This window comes from Cygnus olor, chromosome 4 (genome assembly GCF_009769625.2).
Source record: "Cygnus olor isolate bCygOlo1 chromosome 4, bCygOlo1.pri.v2, whole genome shotgun sequence".
Classification (NCBI taxonomy): domain Eukaryota; kingdom Metazoa; phylum Chordata; class Aves; order Anseriformes; family Anatidae; genus Cygnus; species Cygnus olor.
The window spans coordinates 22,676,879-22,699,930 of record NC_049172.1 but is presented as its reverse complement, the minus strand read 5'-3'; the positions used below and the strand labels follow the sequence as shown (position 1 = coordinate 22,699,930).

The following is a 23,052-nucleotide window of genomic DNA, read 5'->3' as shown; positions in this document are numbered from 1 at the left end:
TAAAAAAGCTTTTGAAATTCACTTCAAACCCCCTGAAAAGAAGGTTTTCACCAACAAGCAAGTTTGAGAAAATAAGCAAGTTAAAATTCTATCTTTACCAACAGTTACTTTCCAAATACTCTCCCTACATCTGCTAGCATTTTTTTGTTTTGAAGCATGCTTTTTCCTCCTGGCTAATGAACAAGCATATTGTGATCATATGTTTCTGTTATCAAGGCTTTTGCCACAAAAAATCATCCCTCTATCCCTATTTCATTTGATCCCTGACCTCACAATATATTCCCTTTTATTATAGGATAATGAGCCTACTTAAGTATGAAGAGTTGCCAGCTTTCCAAGGTGAAATAATCAAAGATATTGCACTTAATATCTACACCCTTAAGTTACTTTCAATTTCATATACAGGATGCCCATAAAGTAATGCAGTACAAATAGACACTAAGAGATTGTTCCTGCTGCATAGGAAAACTTCACAATCAAAATGACATATACAGAACTAAGATAAAAACTGAACTCACAAAGTTACTGTGGCATAGCAGTTAAATCATCATGTTAATACCATATTAAAATGTTTATGTGTTTATTTTTGCATTAGTCCACTTCAGGAGGAACAGGAAAAGGAGAAGTTAAGCTCAGAAGGGAGGAGAATAAAAGATGAAGGTGGAAGATGAAACTGAAGTCAATTATCTGTGTGGAGGGGAACTGAAGGCGATGGATCTGAGAAAGTAGCATCAGCTGGCACAGGGCACAGAAAATCTAGTTAAAGCTGTTGAGAATTCAGAGTGAATCCTTCACAGGGTGCTCAAGGCTACTGCCTCTGGCTGACAGGCCAGTTTCTGCTCAGAAGACTAACTATCGACTGGCTCTAAAGCTCTTAAAACCTCCCCTATATATCTCTGGATCCGTAAACAGTGTGGTCAAGTGGAGAAAACACAGCCCCAGAATACAAAGATCAGCACTAAGTTGTTGGACAGTGACTGAAGAACATGGACACAGTTCCTCATAATCACGTCTCACTTACCTATCTGTAAAGAGAGAACCTGGTACTGTATCACCTGACTCATATGGAAAAAAAGAAATCTAGTTAAATGATATTACTATATATAAGAGCCAAAAGAAAAGACAAGAGCACCAAAATTAAGAGAATGAGAATAATACAAAAGAGCTTTTTAATGTTCCAAATTAGAAGAAAAAAAAAAAAAAGTCTGATTAATTTGCACAGTAATCATCCAGAATCAGCTTCAGAACTCTGCCTCAAGGACTGAATGTAAGGCCATGTGAGACTGATACATATACAACACAGCTGCCAAAACACCAGGCATTGATATTATCAAAATTATGAGACAGTCTTTAAAAAATACTGGAATAATAACAATAACAATAAGCTAAAATAGATATTTATGTAGAATGGGGTGCATCCTACTACTAATTTCTTAAGCAAATATCCCATCTCCCTACAGAAAGGCACATTTAACTTCATTTGTTGATTGAGTTCATTAATACCTGGCGGCTACAAGGTTACAGAGAACTCAATGTAAGGGTGGGATTTTTATTTTTCCGGGAATTCAAACCAACTCCAACATAAGGTCACGAGCAGTTGTCTATAAAAACAGTGCTCCCCTGCTGTCATTAAAATATGCATACATTAATTTTTTTTCCATGGTAAAAATTTTTTTGGAATAGCAGTTCTACAGAGAAAATCTGCATTCTGGGACCTTTTTGCATCCGTTCCCTATACATATAAGATCCTGTATATGTGTTTGCAGAACTGCTTGGAAAATAAGCATTAACAGAATGTTATTGTTACTAATTTATTGTCCTGGTTTCAGTTAGGACAGAGTTAATTTTCCTCCTAGTAGCTGGCGGGGTGCTATGTTTTGGATTAGGATGAGAAGAGCGCTGATAACATGCTGATGTTTTAATTGTTGTAGAGCAGTGCTTACACCAAGCCAAGGACTTTTCAGCTTCTCGCTCTGTTCTGCTAGCGAGCAGGCTAGGGATGCAGCAGGAGCTGGGAGGGGACAGACCCAGGACAGCTGACCCAAACTGGCCAAAGGGGTATTCCATACCATCTGACGTCATGCTGAACAATATATAGGGGTGGCTAGCCGGGGTGGAGGGGGGGCCGGCTGCTCGGGGATAGGCTGGGCATCAGTCAACGGGTGGTGAGCAATTGCATTGTGCATCACTTATTTCGTACACATTATTACTATTAATACTATTATTATTATTATTATTGTTGTTATTCTTTTCCCTGTCTTAATAAACTGTCTTTATCTCAACTCACAGACTTCACTTTCCCGTTTCTCTCCCCAATCCCGGAGAGGGAGGGGGGAGGGTGAGCGAACGGCTGTGTGGTGTTTGACTGCCAGCCGGGCTAAACCACAACATTTATATTCTCTGAAGAGAAACCAATGACAGTATCACCAGAAGAGAAGGGGCAGACCACCACACATAATAATAACGCGATGACGTCAGCCAGCTCTTTAAGCACCCTGGGATGAATTCCATCTGGACCCATGGACTTGTATGGATCCAGGTGGAGCAGCAAATCCCACACACGTTCAGGGTCGGTTGGGAGTTTGTCCTTCCCACCGTCATGGTCCTCCAGCCCAGGGTACCCTGGGTCCCGAAGCCTATCATCAGTGTTGAAGACAGAGGCGAAGAAGGCGTTAAACGTATCTGCTTTGCCTGTGTCATTGTCTGTGAGGAGACCCTCCCCATCTAGTAGCAGACCTGTGTTTTCTTTGGTTCTCCTTTTTCTGTTCACGTATCTAGAAAAGCCTGTTTTATTGTCTCCCATTATAGTTTTATATTGCTTATAGTTTCCCTCTATTACACTGTTAATCTCCACTGTGTTTGAATTTTAAGTTTTGCCTAAAAGCTCTCATTCCAATAAGCCTCACTTATTTACAAAACATGAAACTATGCAGTTAAAAAACGTATATGTAGGCAACCAGGGAAAAGTGTGATTTTCCCATAATGGCATAGCATTGTGTTTGAAACTAGTGTACTACTGCAAAAATGTTTCAGCATCTCCACGAATTCCAGCAAAATAATGGTTAATTATTCAAACTGACCATTGCAAAAAGTGATTTTATGTTTAGATATCTACCTTGTAAAGTTCTGCTTTGTTTTTTGGGTGTGGACTTCATTGTGTATCTTCCTATAAGGAATTTCTAGGGGTTAAACCTATAATAGTCCAGCTGTTCACCCTTACTTGTAGGAATACTCCATGACAACTTACTGTTACATTATAACTTATTCCATTATAACTTACCGTAGCAAAAGATAATCATAACAGCATATCAAACTTCTTAATCAAATAGTAAAAAATATAAATTTATTAAATGTAAAAAAATATGCATAATTACTTTTATCAATCGCCATTTTTTCCAGACTGCAAATGCAAAATATAGTATAAACAGAATTTACTTTTTAATCATACAATAAAATCTTCATAAACAACTTAGAGACTGCTTGCTGAGAGATGTCTCTTTTGTAGAAATAAACCTAAAAAGACCTCTTTGTTCAAGCTGCTTTGAGTATTTTTACTAGTAGGCCTTTGTATTTACTAATAGGAAAATTTCCATACAAAAGCACCAGTAGAGCTGATCACAGCTAAACACAGATTAAAAGCCTTATATTTAAGTATTTCAGGGTGTAATATCAATTTCTTTAAAACTGCCTTTATATTTGGATTTGATAATAATGTTCACATTTCCTGTTCTCTTCTGCTTCATGATAAGAATCTGATGAGGCATTTTGCTTGGTGCCTGGGACAATTCATGTATACTGAGCACAATCCATCCTTACAGGGGAGTACTGGAGTTTCTACATCCCTTTCAAATACTAAGTTTTGTGTTTGTCCAAGTAGCAATTTCAAAACTCTTACTCTATTCAGCTAATGGAGATGTATTCTTTGCTGTACATAACGGTTGAGTTTACAAACTGAGAAATGAAATTTCAGTGTAAGAGGAGATATGTTACAATTTCAGACAGAAAAGTCAGCAGTAGCAAAAAAATACCATCCTATTTCAAAAAATTATGTGTGTGATACATAAAAGTCCATTAGAATGTTTGATTCTTCCTTTTCTCCCTCTGACAGATGCAGTTTTCATCGAGAAAATGATCCCCTGAAGAAAAGAGATGGAGATGAATCCAGTGATTCAAGAAGGTTTAGGAAATGTCTCGTGCAATGGGAGTAATTCATATATATAGGTCCTTAAGGAGAAATCTTTAAAAACATCCATATGTTTAGAAAGACATTATAAACACCTGTTATAAGGAAAGTTGGAGACTTAGGAGTTTTTTTAAGTTACAGCTTATATTATTGTCAAGAGAAGTCCAGATCATTTCAGGTCACTCCTGATCTCTACTGCCACATTTAGCATCCACTCTGAGCCAGGCTATATGAGTAGGGAAATTTCTTTCTGTAGTTGAAAGAGAAAGCCTGATCTTCACAGAAGAAAAAATAGTTCATTTGTGTTTGGTGTTTTCCTCCCTCTGTCTTCATTTGTAATCTCACTCGCAGTTCAGTTAAGCTTTAAGGCACTCTAGATCGTAGAATCATAGAGTCATAGAATGGCTTGGGTTGGAAGGAACCTTAAAGACCATCCAGCTCCAACCCCCCTGCCAAAGGCAGGGATGCCACCCACTAGATCAGGTTGTCAAGGGCCTCATCCAGCCTGGTCTTGAACACCTCCAGGAATGGGGTATCCACAGCTTCTCTTGGCAACCTGTTCCAGTGCCTCACCACCCTCTGAGTGAACAATTTCCTCCTAACCTCTAATCTAAATCTCCCCTCTTTTAGTTCAAAACCATTCCCCCTTGTCCTGTCATTACCTAATTTAGCAGGGTCACTATCCATCTTTTTTATAAGCCCCCTTTAAGTACTGAAAAGCCACAAAGAGGTCACCTGGGAGCCTTCTCTTCTTTAGGCTGAACAGCCCCAGCTCTCTCAGCCTTTCTTCATAGGAGAGGTGTTCCAGCCCCTTGATCAACTTCATGGCCCTCCTCTGTTAGAACAGGTCCACATCATTCTTGTGCTGGGAGCCCCAGACCTGGATGCAGCACTCCAAGTGCCCTCACAAGGGCAGAGTAGAGGGGGACAATCACCTCCCTCCACCTGCTGGCCACTCCTCTGTTGATGCAGCCCAAGATGCAGTTGGTCTCATGGGCTGCAAGCGCACATTGCTGGCTCATGTCGAGTTTTTCATCCACCAGAACCCCCAAGTCCTTATCTGCAGGGCTGCTCTCAATTAATTCTTCTCTCAGTCTGTACTTGTGTCCAGGATTGCCCCAGCCCAGGTGCAGCACCCTGCACTACTTGGACTTGTTGAACCTCATTAGGTTCACCTGGGCCCACTTCTCAAGCTTGTCCAGGTCCCTTTAGATGGCATCCCTTCCTTCTATTGTATCACCACAACACTGAGCTTGGTGTCATCTGCAAACTTGCGGAGGGTGCACTTGATCCTATGGTCTATGTTGTTGATAAAGATAATAAACAGCATCAGTCCCAGGACAGACCCCTGAGGTACACGACTCATCACTGGCTTCTACTTGGACATAGAGCTACTGACCACTACTCTCTGGGTGTGACCTTCAAGCCAATTCCTTATCCACTGAATGGTCCACCCATCAAATCCATATCTCTCCAATTTGGAGACCAGGATGTCACGTGGAACCATGTCAAAGGCCTTGCAGAAGCCCAGGTAGATGACATCAGTCGGTCTTCCTTTGTCAACTGATGCAGTCACTCCATCATAGAAAGCCACCAGACTAGTCAGGCATGATTTGCCCTTGGTGAAGCTATGCCGGCTGTCTTGGATCACCTCTTTGTCTTGCATGTACCTTGACATTGCTTCCAGGAGGATCTGTTCCATGATCTTTCCAGGCACAGTGGTGAGGCTCACCGGTCTGTAGTTCCCTGGGTCCTCCTTTCTACCCTTGGGATGCGGAGCGATGTTTCCCTTTTTCCAGTCACTCAGGGCTTCACCTGACTGCCAGGACTTTTCAAATATGATTGAGAGAGGATTGGCAACTACATCTGCCAATTCCTTGAGGACCCTGGGATGCATGTCATCAGGCCCCATAGACTTGTACATTTTTAGTTTCGTCAAGTGGTCCTGACCCTGCTCTTCATTTACAGTGGGTGGGACTTTGCTCTCCCAGCCTCCATCTACGGGTTCAGGGAAACGAAAGACTTGGGAAGCCTGACTGGCAATAAAGACGGAGGTAAAGTTGTTGAGTACCTCAGCCTTCTCCATGTCTGTTGTTAACAGTTCTCCCTTCTCACCTATCAGAGGGGGTACACTCTCCTTGGCCTTTCTTTTCTGACCAATGCACCTATAGCATCTTTTCCTGTTATTCTGTGCATCCCTTGCCAAACAAGTTCCATCCATGTCTCGGCTTTCCTGATCCCATCCCTGCACACCCAGACAGCATCCCTGTACTCTTCCCAGGCCACGTGTCCCTGCTTCCACTGCCTGTGCATTTCCTTCTTGTGCCTCAGTTTGATTAGCAGGGCCTTGCTCAGCCATCCCAGCTGTCTGCCCTCCCTGCCCGCTTACTTACGCAGGGGGATGGAGAGTTCTTGTTTGATCTTGATTGATCAAGAGATCAATCCCCTTGTGAATATATATGTACTACTGTCTTACATACGTTAGTGCACTCAATAGCTGAGATACAGTATATACTTGCATGGAACCTATAATTCAGTCTAACTCCCACAAAGATCAATAACAGTGAAAATTTTAAGTACACTTTACTTCAAGTCATATGAGTTACTTTCTGACTTCAGTGAAATCTTATGAAATTTCACCAAAATTGACTCAATCTAAGGTAACCACTACATTATCTGCTAACTGCAGCCTTTTCTTCCTGAAATCATGTTACATCAGGATTTTTAATGTCAGTTTCTATGCAGAACATGAAAAGAAAAATAAATTATACAGTGAAAGAAAAAAAATATACAATTATAAATTTACACAAAAACAAGTGGATATTTTAGATAAACAGGGTTGGTAATGCAGGCATTTCTTCAGCACACCATGATTTTATCTTTTATCCTTATTTTCTTCTCACTCTTTCAAGGAAATCCTTTACATTGTCTGTAAAGTAGACAGAATTTCTAACATTTTAATTTTTCAAAAAACAGCTAAGACAAACATCTGGCAGAAACAAATTAGGGAAGACTAACCTTGATTTGGCAGAAGATGAGAGATGCATTGGCTGAATAGCCCCTTGATGTCCCTACTCATTCTATTTTTCTGTGATTTCTATGAAAAAAAAAAATGTGAAGCAAACGTTAAACAACTGCTTGCAGCCATAATACTACTTCTCTACATCTTCTGAAAAGCAGCTGTTCTAGTATTTGAATTACCATCATAAGGCACATGTTTTCAAGAAAATGTAATAAAAAAGTCATCAAAAGTCACCCATAACACAAAGGTTTTCTCTGGGAAAACCTGTTCCCATTACTTAAGAAATATTACTCTTCAGTGCGTGTATATTAAGGTGTTTATATTCATTGAATGCAAAATCTGTTTCTAATTCTGTGCCCAAAATACATTAAGAGAATGCTAAATTTGCAAATACAACATTAACTGCTTTCTTGACTATTTGCACATAACTATAGGTTGAACTTCAAATTGTTTTTAAAGGGACACTCTTCTAATTTCCACAGAGACAGAGTAATCCACTCAAGCTGGGACTCCAGGCAATAGTTGTTGCACCCCTTGTCATGTTTCATGTGGAGTAGAATAAAGTGATAAATAACATATCTTGAAACATCTTAATGGTTATTCACATTTAACAGTTTTCTTGCCAGAATGTTCTATTCTATTTAAATAAAATGTTGATAATATGATTATAAAATGTTAATAATATGATTAATCGTGAGATAGAATTAGTTTTCTTAACCAAAACCATAATTTAACAGCCAGTGGTGATCTTGTTGAACTGAAAGAAATTCTTTGAAAAGTACTGCTAATGCTTGAGTGTCAGATTCAGAGATCCATATCTCACAGAGAAAGATTTTCAGGTGTTGAAGTTAATATCAACTTCTTTTTCAGGTACTCCACTGCTGAAGCTAGCCAATGTAGAAGTTGACATAAAATTCCAGTAAATGGTGAGAAGCTTTAAATCTGTGACCTCATGGAATTTAGGATCTTAGGAGGAAAGCTCATGGCACCAATTTCTGTCTCTGGGTGATTCATAGGAAATATAGGAGAAAGAACTCACCAGCTCTGCTCCGAGTGCCCACAACTTTCAGCGTAAGGTAAACTTTAAGCAAATTGGTTCTCTGTTTGCAAGCTTTTTTTTTTTCTTCCAGAACTAGCAACAACCTGAGGGGATGTCATAAACAGAAAATTAGAAGGCAGTGTCTTATCAAACATAGAGTACAGGAAGGGGGAAGAGACAAAGAGGGAAGGAGAAAAGGAGATGCTAGTATTCATTTTATTGTGCAAAAAAACTTTCTACTGTACAACATAGTAGGAAATATTTAAAACAACATCATTGATAAATAGGTCTAAATAAAATATTTCACTTTGTCAGTAGAGAATATAAGATCTGCTACTTCAGATGTAGTAAGCAATTTATGTCAGAGAGATCATAAAACCAACAAGAAGCTGCTTTGGTTTGAATTTACTCCACAAAGATTTAATCTTTGATAATGCACTAAAGCTAATGGCTGTCCTAGTAATAAGAAATAAGTAATTAATAAGTAATAAGTAATAATAAAAGAAAACAATGAATATAGAATTCATTTGTTGAATGAACTGAAAAGTGATCTATGAACAATGAGAATTGCCCAGGATTTTTCCTTCAGGATTTTCCAACATTATCTTGCATACTTGGTAAGATATAAAAGAAATAGTGCACTTCATGTTCTTCTTCAACAGCACGTGAAACTTCAAATCTGTTCATTGTAATGAATCTGAGGTTCTCAACAGGCCTATGAGCAGGCAGAAATGCAAACTTTGCAGATCACTAGACAAGATTTTGTTACCAGTATTATTTAAGATCATTTAAAAATAGCAAAGCAGAGTTCTCTTGGCAGACATTTGCATTACTTCATGAACATTAGTAATTTTCATTATAGCTTAACTGAAATGCATATTTACAAAACAATTGCTTCATTTTTGTACACAGAACGTAACTTCTGGTACCTTACAAAAACATAAAAAGCATAGGACTGCTCAGTGTGGGTTACTACTTCACATACACCAGCTTTCTACTTCAAGTTCTATCTGTGGTGGACTATAACACTAAATCTGCAAAAACTGTGTTTCACTATGAAAAGTATTTTCCTTCACTTAATTAAACCAGTAATCACCTGAACTGTTATGTGAAATGTCACTAGGGATAACATAGACCTTAATTTCTGAGTAAACAAGAGCCATGCCAAAAGTATTCCAAAGATGAAATAATATGTGAGTAAAAACAAGAAATTGAAAATAAGTTCTTGGACAATGATGTGTTTCTGGGTCCAACTTACAGTATATCTTTTGATTATATTAAAACTCTTATTGAATGAAATTAGGTACTGTGGAGTATGGCATGACAGTGAAAAGTGATGTGCTTTATTTCAGATATGTTAAATGAAATGAGCTCTGTTTTTGTAAGGACGAATGATCTATGTTCAGTTATGCAGCGTTTCAGGCTAATCTTCAGTGGCACTGATTAAGTAATTGCACTGTAAAAGAGCCCATGTTCTGCTTCTGACTCTAAATGAAATTTTCTTCATAGACTGAGAGAAAGTTTTTCCAAGAGCCTGAAACCTCTCCTAATGATTTTTTCCATAGAGGTCACTTGAAAAGTTTTTGTCCTTGAAAAGGTAACAAAGCCAATATTTTTCTTATTTAAAAAAATTGATTGTGCTCTCCAGCACTTTAGCTATCAGTGCTTTTTTGTGTCATGTTAAAAGGCTCTCATGGAAATTCTAATTCATCCAGTATAACACAAATAGCGTATAATCTATTATTTCTGCCAAAGGGTATTTTGATTCTACTGAATGGTGCCGGTAGTCTTTTAAACATTCAGCATCTTTCTGGATATATTCTGCCACAAAGTGTTAATGATGATTATAGATAAGCTTAAAAATAGCACATAAAGGAAATGGCAAAAATACATTAAAATCTGATAATGGGAAAAACTAAAAGCCATAACTATGTTTATGTTTTTCATACAGCAACAGAAAATGGCAGAGTCACACAGTCTCACTGGAGATTCAGAATAAATGTGTCAAAATGGGGTGAAAGGCACAGACAAAATAATTTTGAAAGGCAAAACACCATGATAACAATCATGGTAAAGTCAGACAACTGTGAACCCCAGTTTCAGGTGTTAGAATAGCTGAAAGCAACTATTGTTGTGCCTATAATAAAGGCACTTCCACATATAGACTCTTGATGCTTAATGGTGATTATTAGGATGGTAGATAAGAGGAAGAGAAAGAACAGAAAGTTACCAGTCCTTCAGCTACCTGGCCTTTAACAAGCCACTGGTTCTTCAGTGTGTCGATAATCAGAACAGCATTGCAGGTACATATTCCAACACAACAGGGTAGCCTCCACAAAAAAAAAAAAAAGAAGTAATCAGAAGCTGATTTGACTCAATAGACCAAATCCTTTCCTGTTACTTCAAACCAGTGGTCTTTTGCAAGCAACGCAATACACTAGAAATGCACATTCCCTCTGCCAAGTGAATGTGGCCTACCTGCAGAACAACTTTTCCAACTGTTACCTCAGAAATAAAGAAGTACAAACCTCCTACCAAAAAGAGTACAGCTTTGTTTTTCCAGAAGAGAATTTTAGCTGACTTCCTTCTTCCAGGGTGAAAAGAAATAAAGCAATTTCAGTCTTGTTTAAGATAATGATAGATGGGGAGGGAAGCGAAGCAGTTTGTTTTACCAATGGTATAATTAAGATAATACAACTTCACTAAACTCAGATCAGAATGCTATTTAAGCATCCTAGGAAGACTGATATTCTTTTGTGTTCAGTGGAACTGCCTACTTGTGAGCTTGAACTTGTATTTTTACCTGTTAAACTGAATGCAGAAGTTTAACTCTTGCATAACTCAAATAATAGAAAATTTGCAAATACCTAAGCAAGAGTAACTTTTCAGATACTAGATATAAGTTACAGAGTTTTGATTTGGGATGGATATACCACAAGCTTGCATGTGAGCATATACCTTCAGTGTCAGCTGAAATAGAGACATTATGAAGTGTTGTATGTTTACTGACAGTTATCCTGAGTACTATAATTCAGTGTGAGGAACAATTAATCTAAGTACTGCCAGATACTGCTAATGTTGTATGATACATCAAAATTCTTCAGCTTTTATTTACAAAACCTAACAATGAGGACAAAAGCCAGTGCAATCAAAAAGCAGCCCACATGTTACAGCATACATGGAGCAAACCATAAAGCCAGCTCTCTGTACTTCCCATGATAAGAAAGGGTTCTCTTGGATAGGCTCAGATAAAATACTTCACATTATTCAGAATTATCCCATATTTTTAAAATACTGAATATATCCTTGTCCTTTATTCATTTGGTTGTATGTTTAAAGTCAATTTTGTATACATGTACAATCATGTGTGTACGTATATGATAATATATATCAATAAAATATATATGTATATTGACTTCATTATATTTTCACATACATCTTAGTTTTCAAATCTCTGTTTTTTAAAATGCTTTTTGCTTACTATTTCTTCTTATCCTTAAGTTATTGATATTCTGCCCTAATTTTAAAACTAGTGTAATATAATCACTTATGAGTAGCAGTGGTTGGAGAATTTGAGAACTGAATCATTTTTTCCTTCATAAGTGATCTGCTCACAATGAATACAAAAAGCAGTCAAAAGCATTAAATTAGATAATATATATATGCAAACTATGTAAAATTTTAAATGATGGATCAAAGCTTATTTCAAATCATTGATCTATATCCAAATATTGTTCTGAATAGAAATGATTTAATACAACATTCAGCCTGAGACTGAAAAATATTAGTGCATTCATAATCACCATCATATAGAAAATCACTCATAAAACAAAATATGACCATAAGTAATATGAAAGTATAAAAATCTCTCTGTATAAAATATATATTATATTAATAATATATATACTATATAGAAATATGTATTTGTACACTGAAATATACTAGTAGATTGTATACATTGAAATATTCTAATAGATTTATTCTAAAAATTATTCTGCATTCAGTGTACACATCATGTGGAGAAATATATTCAAGCTATTTACAGAAATCAGAGATTGATTTAGGCCATTGTGGTTTTCCAAGGAAAATGTCTTCATTTAAATATATATATATATGAATAGTAGATTACAAAACTGAATAATTCAGTCAGGTATTAATATCCAGAGACAAATTCAGAGCTCTCTAAATGTTCTATATTATCAACTGACTGCTGACTATTAATGCACTCCATCCATAAGACAGCTTTGTTTTTGAAGTTAAATCATTTGTTAAACTTATGGGTATTAATTTTTTTTATTATTTATAAAATGGCTCTTTATTATACAATCTATCAGGAAAGGACCCTTTATAACACAATGAACTTAAAATATATATATTTTTCAACAACTTTCCAGATGGTTGTAAGGAGATTTACAAATAGGACAAATATAATTGTGAAATATTTTGCTTCCGCCTTGAACTTACTCCTGTAAAGTTCCAAACCCAAAAGATTTGATTGACATAAAATAAATTCTCATGTATAACATTCTCAAAAAATCTGAAAATAATATACAGAAATAAAACTTCTTTAAAAGTTTTTCTCTATTTAATTTCAAGATCTCTCCATGGGGCCAGACAATGCTTAAAGCCTCTTTTGTTTTCTCAAGGACTGGTAGACCAGGCTAGGAACAACTGCTCCTGTTAAATGTTAAGTTTGCCACCATGTTTGTTAGCTGTAAAGTTATGAAGAGATATTAAAATAAATTTTTCATCTTGATGTATTTATTTAAAAGTAATACTGATCTCAATTTTAGTTCAACTTTCAGTACTTAGCGTACTAGTAAGAGCAAATTTATTTTTATTAAAGTTGTAAGTTATATTTGACAGACTGATTACTGGTTTTTGGTAGCCATTGTTAATCAATTCTCTCACTTATGAACTATTTTCCACCTCTTGCTACAGTTTATGTGTGTTTTCACCACTCAGAATGATACGCAATTCAAGACTTACCTATGCTCTGCTCAGCTGAACCATCATTCGTGGTTTGTGACTGGTCACTTAAGCTGCAGCGGTTTGACACCTTTCAGGATGTGTGAAAATTTTTAAAAAGGAGACTAATGGAAAGGGAAAAATTAAAACCAAATATTTGTGTTTGCACGGGAATATTTTCATTTGAGATCATTTGGGTATATCATTTGGTCAAGAGATAGATCACTGTAGCAGAAGGGCACAGAAATCTAGGTTAGTATGCTGGAAGAGTATCAAAACATTTTTTTCTACCTTCATATTTTCCTCTAGACCCAGTCAGAAACAAGAGACTAGACTAAGTAGATTTGTGCTTTCACATTACGGATTTTTGTGTGCTTGCTCAAAAATCCATTCCAAAGTCTTTGTGTGAAAAAAATGCCTATGAGATAAAAGTCTATAACCAGAAGTATTCCTGGATAGCAAGTAATGAATGAACATAATAAAAATGAGCAATAGTTAAAAAATTAGTAATGAACAGTATTTAACAAAATTTCTCTATAATTTTAGGCAGTTTTATCTCCTCTTTTGAATTCAAATAATTGTGGCACAAATGAAATAATGCTGTTATGTTCGCATACTGATGGGAGAAGAGCACTAACCACAGAAGGAGTGGAAATTATACTGATTTCAAATTGTAAAAGATGCTCACTTAATAAGCCAGAAAACAGAATTTTCACATTGCATAGAGGTTTATCTTTTAGTTAGACAAAATGTTTGTTATTATCCTCTGGGTGGTTTTTCTGTAGCTTTTGCTTTGATATTAAAGTTATTAAACTTGCCTTTTCTATTCTCATTACCAGAATATTTTATGGCTAAATCCACTTACGGAACCTATTGTGCTTTCTGATCAAAGTGGAAAATGAAGCCAGGTTATAATAAGCAATTTAATTTTTAATGAGCTGATTGAGGCCCAAGGTCATAACAAAGGGCACAAAAACAAAGAAATACAAACAACAACAAAATTTCTAGCATGGAACACTAATGATATCACCCTACACATGACCAGGGCAAAATAATATTTGGCAGAGTGTATCTAAAAGCTAGCCCAGTTGTATTTTTTATTTTCTTTCAGAACTCTACCTAAGTCTAAGTAAGGTGTAGCATATTAAATAATACAGAAGCACATAAAAATGCATGAGACTTGTTTTCTAAAAGAACTTAGCTAGGATGTTTATTGAATTTAAATTTCCCAAGCTCAAGCTTAAATGCTACAGCTACAAGCTGAATGTTTAACCCTCTAATATCTCTTGTAAGTGCTTAAAAGGTAGTTAACTGTTACTCTGGAGTGTAATTCTGCCAGAATCCTGCATGTAACCTCCACTGAAGTCCTTGGGATTTGGCCTTTCAGTCTTCAGAAATAATAAATCAAATGCAAGTGGAACATTTACATAAACATGGTGTCCTTGCTTTCTTTTCAGTTTGTAAATTAAGTCATCAAACTTTATTATTTTTGAATGCAGGCTTGTTTAAGATCTTATTTAGCATATTCTTCGATTTTTACTAGTGGACTTTCTTACAGCTTTCTCTAGCAGTAGAAATATTTATGTCACTAAGCCCACTAGGAAGCACTTTATGTCAAAGGCACATATCATTTTACCCTGACAAAACTGCTATATCTATTACAAGTAACATCCTTATGAAAAACACTCTGCCTCATTAAAGGAATATAAAATTTAAAATTAAATTACGTATACCTTTACATCAAGTAGAATATAAGCAGTAGAGGGGATGCTGATGAGTTCTGTGGGTTCTACAGGTAGTCCACAGATCAAGTCCAGTCCACACGATGCTTTCATCTGTTTTACCAGCATTTCCCTAGGGAACAGAAGCAACTGTTTGAACAGCTAATTGCTGCTGGCAGGGCCAAACAATTCATCACGGTACTGTCACTGCCTCTGCTCTCCCAATGAGAGGGGAGAGGAAAGCAGCAAAGAGGACAGACATATCTTTTGTGTTCTGCCAACCTAAAGTGGTTTGCAGAACACAAAACTACCCCCTTTCAAAGAGGAGGAAAAATGGTATCCCTGCAGAGCTCCGAAATAACTGTTCTTTGTAAGTGACAGCAGCATGAAACACAGAAGGAGGCACGTGCCTCAGGCTGTGTCGCCCCACAGAGCCATGAGCTGCAACTTCTACAAGTCAGAAGGCACCAACTGAGGTCTGAAGGCAAAAACTGAGGGCTAGCCCCTGTGCTTGCTGTGAAGACACTGACACTTCACCCTTTGTCAAAATGCTTTTTTCTTATTAAAATGTATTCTAATCCCTCCCTTTCAGCCGTCTTCAAGTCAGGACTGGGGGGAATGGGAGGAGGACAGTACTAAGTGGCAAATAAGTTTTCTATGGACCACAGACTCAATTTGAGAACCACTGATTGTATGATCACGTCAGTCATTTAAACACATGCTAACACAGAAAGCATTAAAACACGTCATAGTATGTCCCATTTATGGCTGTGTAATGTCATGTGCCTGTGTCTAACCCCACTTATTAGCTACACAGGTGCTAGACACGGCCCTTGGCTCTCCTGATTGATAGAACAACTTGTCATAACATGAAGAAACTCTGACTTTTATCAATGGATGTTGAGTTTAATTTTTTTTTCTTTTTTTTTTTTCCTGTTTCCTTTAAAACCTCACAGGTCAGTGCCCTTGGGATTTTGTCTAAATGTCTTATTTCTACAGGAGGCGGAAGCGAAGCAAGGTGAGGCAAAAGTGGGGAGGGTAAGGAAAGATGTTTGGTTTTTGGAAAGAATCTTAAAGAATGAGCATGGGGGAGTGGAAATTATAAAAAATATAAAGAGTAGGTAAGAGAGTAATACAAGTGAGGACCCAGTGTTTGGAGATAGTACTGAGATAACCAACACTTTTTTTTTTTTTTGAAAGGATACTTTACAAAGAGGTGTTAGAATGTGATTTAGATATGATGTGTATATGTAGATTATCCATTACTTGCACAGTGCAATTTTCTTTACTGTATTTTATCTATTTATTATCATTACTGTGTTTTACTCTACTACATTTGGAAGGGATATGGCCATCAGTACCTCACCAGCAATCCAGCAACTAGATTGGAAAACTGCTTCAATTTTCTTCTTCTGCACATGTTCAGAGATGGACACATTGCTTCAAACCTTTTGGGGGAAAATAATGCATATCAGACAACTATGATATAATGCATAAATGCATTTTTTTTCTCACTGAACAGCTGTTAGAAATGCTTTACAAAAGCTTTACAACTGCTGTTTTAAAAGCTTTAAGAAAACTAAAAAAAATAATCAAAGTGGATCTCTTAATTGATTCATTTTTGAATCTATTAATATTTCATTCAACATATACGGATATGTATTTTTATTTATTTAGAAGTGGTATATATACTTATTTTTTTGTTATTTTTTTCTTAATTGTTTCAGCCTGAATTAAAATCAGCTTTTTCTTTATTTCAGGGGACTTCAACAGAAGAGCCCTCTTTCCCAGTTTTTTTTCCAGACAGTTGTGTAATTGTGGCAAAAAAACAGACCGTTCTTTTCGTCTAAAAATCTAAAAAGCAGTACATTGCTTGCTGTTATTTTTTCTTCTAATTCAATTCCTCTAACTTATCCCGAGCTCTGTCAATTTTCAGGAACTATACCTCTGTCTTCAAGTGTTGTCATGAATTTTGGATTGTCAGCTGAAAACACAAACAGAAAAACAGCAGCTGCAGGTAATAAGATTTGATAGTAGTACACATTACATGTAGGAGAGTTGCCCAGTACAGTCGTGGACATAGTAAAAGTAGTTGTCCCTTAACCTAAAATGTAATTACATAAATGATATAGACACACTTTAAATTAAGTTTAGCTTAACATAAAAACAACATCATTCATGAAAGAACTCTGGAATGGCATTGAATCCAGAGAAATAAATAACATTTACTAGAGAAAAGAAGCTCAAAACTCAACCTGTATTTGTTATTATCAACCTACACAGTGCACTCCCTGTACCAATATTATACATTGCATGGTCAAGAGTTACACCTCTAATGCCTGTTAAAACATATACCCTCAATAAATAAAACATATACACTCACTTAATAGTTTGGCTAAGGAAGTGTAGAGAAAAAGTCCTTAGTCACAGTCCTGAGAGTGATAGAAATTTGTCATAGCCCGAAATTTGTAGTCTCCTGTGTTCCAAATGCAAAGATGACTTGTTTAATTTTTCAGTCCAGAATTCATTCTTTCACGATGTCTTGACATTGAACCAACACACTCAGTGATGTACTGCCTCTGTACAATATAGGTGTGGAAAAGACCTGATGGCAAATTACATTTATAAAAGAGCAACATGAAAGCTACCTGGTCTTTCCACATTATCTGAAAGTAAGAGTCAATTTCACAGCAATTCAAAGAAACCAACAGTATCTATTACAAATAATCATGATGCAAACTGTGACAATTATTTTGGCTTTTCTGGTCTCTGATGCTAGGAAAATCCTAGTGTGCCTCAACTGAGCAACTCAATTTCTGTTTTGTTTAATCTGTCTTCCCAAAACTTCAGTGGAGTTAGTAAGAAAGTAACTGCACACCTGACCTTTAGAGCCTTACTAATAGAACCAAGTCAAATTGCAGCTTTGCTGTCTGACTGTTGACCTAACTAAAGGTTTTGACAATGTAAATTGCAAGGGACTCTTGAAGCTTTTGCAGACCGGTGGAAGCCCTGCAAATTCTATTTCTCACATAGTTAAGTCTTCTGTAATAAGATGATGGTTAGAGGTGGAAAATGGTAAGATCTCTTTAATATCATAAATGGTTTCCATATTCCTTTCCATCTTGTCTCTGTTGTGCAGATGGAATCAATTTGTGCCATTGGCAGAGCTATATTTATTCAGTTTTTTACTGATGCAAGTTGTTCGGTCTGCAGACACATGTGGCTGATTTCTTCATTAGTGAGCTTCTTTTTGCTGGTGACTGTGAGTTGGTAGCTCACTCAGTCAATACCATTCAATTTACTATTGATGACTTCCCTTATGCAACCCATCCCTTTACTTTTCCTGTGAACTTACAAGACAATGGAAGCACCAAACCAACCAAAACAGTGGCACAAGCACATGCACTCACATTTTTGCACTTAGCAAAATTTTCTCGAGCTTGTTGAATGTTTTTCTAGTTAGACAGATACAGATGCACTGTGAAACTGCTTCCATTTTGGCAATTTTAACGCTTAATTTGAAATATTATCAAAGTGACCATATAGCCATGTGAAGCGAAGTCCCAGAACATGCACTGGGCATGTTTTGTTCTCAGAAAACCCTGGCATTTCAGTGAAATGTGACCATTTATTCTCTTTATGTGGGACACTCAGTTTTGTATACAGTGCCCTTAGTATATCTGGAAAATTAAATGACTACATGCAGAATCCTCAAATTACAACAAATATTTGAACCTGATGTCCTGATCCCAAAAACTAGGCTATGATGATGATAAGGCAATATGGCCAAAATCTCAGATTTTTATGATCACCTATTGATGCCTTCTTCCAAGAAAGTAAGTGCAAACTTCAATATCCTTTGAAATGTTAATGAGAGTATACTGTGGAAGTCTGACTATAAGATGGCAGTTTATGGGGCAGCAGATTTGGTATAGTCCAGCTAATTCTTAGTAGCCAATGATACCTTTCTAAAGTTTCATGATGATATTTTGTATTGCAATGCCATAGGCTTCCATTTTTCTCAAATGGGATGGAATAAATCTCTGCACTCAGTGGGGTGATGAGAGAGAAGATACTGCTTGTCAGCCTAGAGTAAAGGCTAGTACTTCTTCCGAAGGAAGAGAGCTGCACAGAAGCCTGTCCTGTGTCCTGCTTTTGCAAGTGTTCTCTTCTGCTACGGTATCGTTCCTGTGACAGCAAGCGACATACAGACAGGGTGGCAGTGTGTTGGTTTTTTTTTTTTTTTCAACTGCTGGGGTAGCCTGAGGGCTCCTAGTGACCATCAGCCAGATGCCCAATCATATGTGAAAGAAGCTCCAAGCCATACAGAAATGCAACACAATGTTCAGTAATTTTCTTGCAGCATTTCTCTCTCCACAGATGAACCCCTAAGTACTAAACTTTTCTGCTAAGGATAGCAGAGCTAATGAGCTTTGCTACACCATATGTCCATCAGCTAGACCATAACTACCTCCCCTGTCTCCTGAAATTAGTGGCTACAAAGCAAGAAGGACATTACAATCTTCTAAAAGGTTAAAGATTTTATTTCCTCTGGATTAACTAAGCTAAAGTCCATAAACATTCTTCCAAGGCCCATGAGAAAACTTTGTACTCTAAATGAATAAAGTAATTGTTTCATAAAGATTATACCATTGACACCTCATGAGAAAGAATTTTTATCCATGTTTATCTCTTACCTCGTTTCTGAGTGCTGCAATAATATCTGTCCAATGGATGTCTTCTTTTTAAGAATTTTTAAATAAGTTCTCTTTTGCTATATGAGTCGTCACATGAACTTAGTCACTGATTGAAAACCTGCGTGACTCTTGTACAGTCAAAGTGTGTGGGGCAGTGCTTCTGACCATAATTTGACCCATTGTTTTAAGTGGAGGTAGGCCACTTAGGAAAACAGTATTCCCTTATATAAGAAATTTCATGTGCCTGAAAATTCCTCAATATAAGACACTGATATGTTGAAATTCTGAACATTAATATTTCTACATTTAATACTGTATATCTTACCAATGTCTATTTATTCAGACCTTCAATTCCAGTACTTGCTGGATACTTCTCAAGAGCCATTCACAATGCTTTTGAGTACTGTTCTATAGCACTTCACTATTTGCAAAACACTACATAAAGTGAAATACAATAGGTGACAGAATTTATATCTTTTATACCTTTCAAAAATTAGACAGACTACAGCTTTCATTTCACAAACAGTCAATACAACCAGGTGAGGAGCGTGCAAGAAGCAGTGCTGCACTCGCTGTAGAACATTCATGCAAAGGCATGAAGGAAATCAATAGGAAATCCAGAAACAGAATTATCAGTTCAGAGTTACATGTCAGTTTTAAACACTTTTTACATTACTTTGAAGAAAGGATTGTTGTGTTCTTTAGCTTTTATTGACTATTGTTGACCAGCTTAGCAGATAGATTACAAAAACATGTCAACAGATGAAAAAATAACAAAAAACCTTTCCTCCTATAAAAAAAATACTTCTTAAATTGCACAATGAAGAGAAATACATTCTTTAATTTGTAATTTATGATAATATATTTATTTTTTGTTAGGAAATGAATTCTGTATTTTATCTTTTTAAACACTGATTAACATTTCTTGTCAGATCAGACTTATGACAGACCTTATTGAAAAGTACAAATTTGAGTCTGTGTATTGATTGCAATGTTATTTATAAAAATAAGGGGTTTTGTTTGTTTGTTTGTTTTTACAAAAAGATGGAGAGGAAGGATGTTTTCTTTTGCTAAAATGTTCTATTTCTTTTTTCCTATTATTCTTGCAGGCAAGAGGTAATGCTTCACTGAAAGAAGAAACAGATGAAAAGAAAATAAGAAATCAGGGAAGAATCCATTTCATCCCAAAGGTAAGTTTTCTTGTCCCCTTTATTAAAGGCAGTTTCATTACATTGGCACTTGTAATACCTATTTCTTTCTTGAGGACTCCTGGACACAGCCACATTCTCTGAAGATTTTTGAAATTGCATTTAAATTAATTGAATTTCTGTGTTTATGAATTTCTGTGAAGCTCAATGAATATGGAAAGGAGGGATGCGTGGGTAAGGAAAAATCATGTACAACAGGTAGGATGTTTCAGAATGTTTTGATGTTGCTTAGGGAAGTTCAAAGAAAAAAATCTTCCTAATTCTTTGATGTTTTCTAGTAAGGAAGGAAGGGAATTAAATTGCAAGTGGAGCATGGTTTTAAAACAGAGCCTTGATATTTAGGGACAAAAGAAATCATCCCCCAAAATCGAGTGCATAAATAAAAGAATCCTATTAAAACAGAAAAATATAACCTAATAAAATCTTTCTTATAATGTGCAAAGTGGTGCCATCAGAAAGCAGACAAACAATTAAACAAACATGATCTTGCATCTTGATTATCCTTCAAATCTAAGCACACTTGCGTATTTTTTTTCAAAAGTTATTCCATAACGTTTTTAATTCTCTTCTTCACTTTCTGAACAAGCTCCAAAATTCAAACCATGAAAGTGTCTTCTTTTCTTTTCATTTATTCTCTGTTTTATATTGAACTGTTCAAAATAATCTGTTAGTCATTAAGAGAAAACAATGGCTCACTGAAAACCCTTGAGAAAGTAGGAAATAAATAAAATGTTAGTAAAGGAATGATAAACATCTTCCTAATAAACTCACTTGCAGATCTGTAGCTCCACCTAGAGGAGGAGCTAGGAGAAGGAAGAAAAGGAGGAGGAGTGAAGGGAGGAGAAGGAAGAAGAGGAAGGTGTCTTCACACCTGTAAGTGCTGGTTTTAACTTAGCGTTTTTTTCTTCTTAAGATGTGATGCATGACATAGTGTTCCTTGCTCTGTTAAAGAAGGAAGAAATACTCTGACAAACATCAATTCCAGTGGGAAAAAAAGTCTTTCTCAGAAATTTTAAGTATGATTTTCTAAGATTACTAACATTCTGTTATGATGTTCTTAATGGTGAGATTCTTTGAAATGTTTTGAAAAATAAGTACTGCAAAATTGGGTCTAAATTCTTATTTAAAAGTAAATTAAGAAGTCAATAGCACTTTATCTATTGATTTTGATTTTTACATGACTGTGCCCTTTAGCCACTTTTAAAATGGAAATGTAATATGTAAAATATATACGCTGGTTTTGACATAAAGATAAATTATATAATTTCTGTAATCTATCTCAGCCTTGGACTTACACAGGAAAATTCCTGGAAGGCAGACACCAGGTCTTTGAGGCAGCATGCAACATTTTGCAAGTCAGAACACAAATAACCTTCATATGAGAAACAATAATGGTCTCTGCCAATTCTTTAAATTGCATCTCCTTTCTACTCGACTAAGTTCATTGGCCTGAGTTAAGCTTGAAGTGGCTCTTCCCTCAAGTTCTTACTTCTTTAGCACATTTGGTCAGCTAGTGACTACTTTGTCTCTTTCTTACACGAAACACAGAACCTAGTATCAATACATAATATGAACCCCTTATTTTTGACATCTTGTAGAGGCCTAAAATGTATTTTGAATTGGAAAATAGACAGGCTCATTCAATATGTGAAGATTTTGAAAGAGATCACAATTCCTTATTATAATATTAAGACAAACAAACAACAACAACAACAAAAAAACACAAAATGTAAAGAAAGAGTAAAAAAGCAAATGAAATGTGCTGAAAAGCAGTTAAACGATCAGTATGTAGGACAACAACTGATAACTAGTGAATGTAGTAGCTTTAAAATGCATATACAGGTGATGATATGAAAAAAGTGCATAAGCAAGATTCATTATACTCTGCACAACCATCTGCAACAGCACTTATTTATTTATTTATTTGTTTTGTAGTACATTTAAGATTTGGCTTAACAATATGCCATACAGTACTCAGCACTCCAATACTCCCCATTGCCTTGGAGTACATCTAAGCTTTTCAATTTTAATTTTTTGTTCCTTTTGCTCATGACAGATTTTGTCAGAGACTTCAACACAGCAGAAAGGTGTCAAGGACAGAGGGGGATAAAAGCAATTAACTCAGTGAAATAAAATAATCAACGTAACGTCAAACAGCTAGGGGGTTCTTATGTAGCTACAACATTACCAGTATTTGAGGGAGGAACTTCTAAG

General features: G+C 36.2%; 1 long non-coding RNA gene across 1 annotated transcript; it reads left to right on the top strand.

Moving 5' to 3' along the window:
• The first annotated feature begins 7,879 nt into the window (after positions 1 to 7,879).
• LOC121070121 lies at positions 7,880 to 16,954 on the top strand. Its single transcript, XR_005819909.1, has 3 exons — positions 7,880 to 8,281; positions 15,890 to 15,951; positions 16,870 to 16,954. It is a non-coding gene; the product is annotated as an uncharacterized LOC121070121 (long non-coding RNA).
• Positions 16,955 to 23,052: the final 6,098 nt, after the last annotated feature.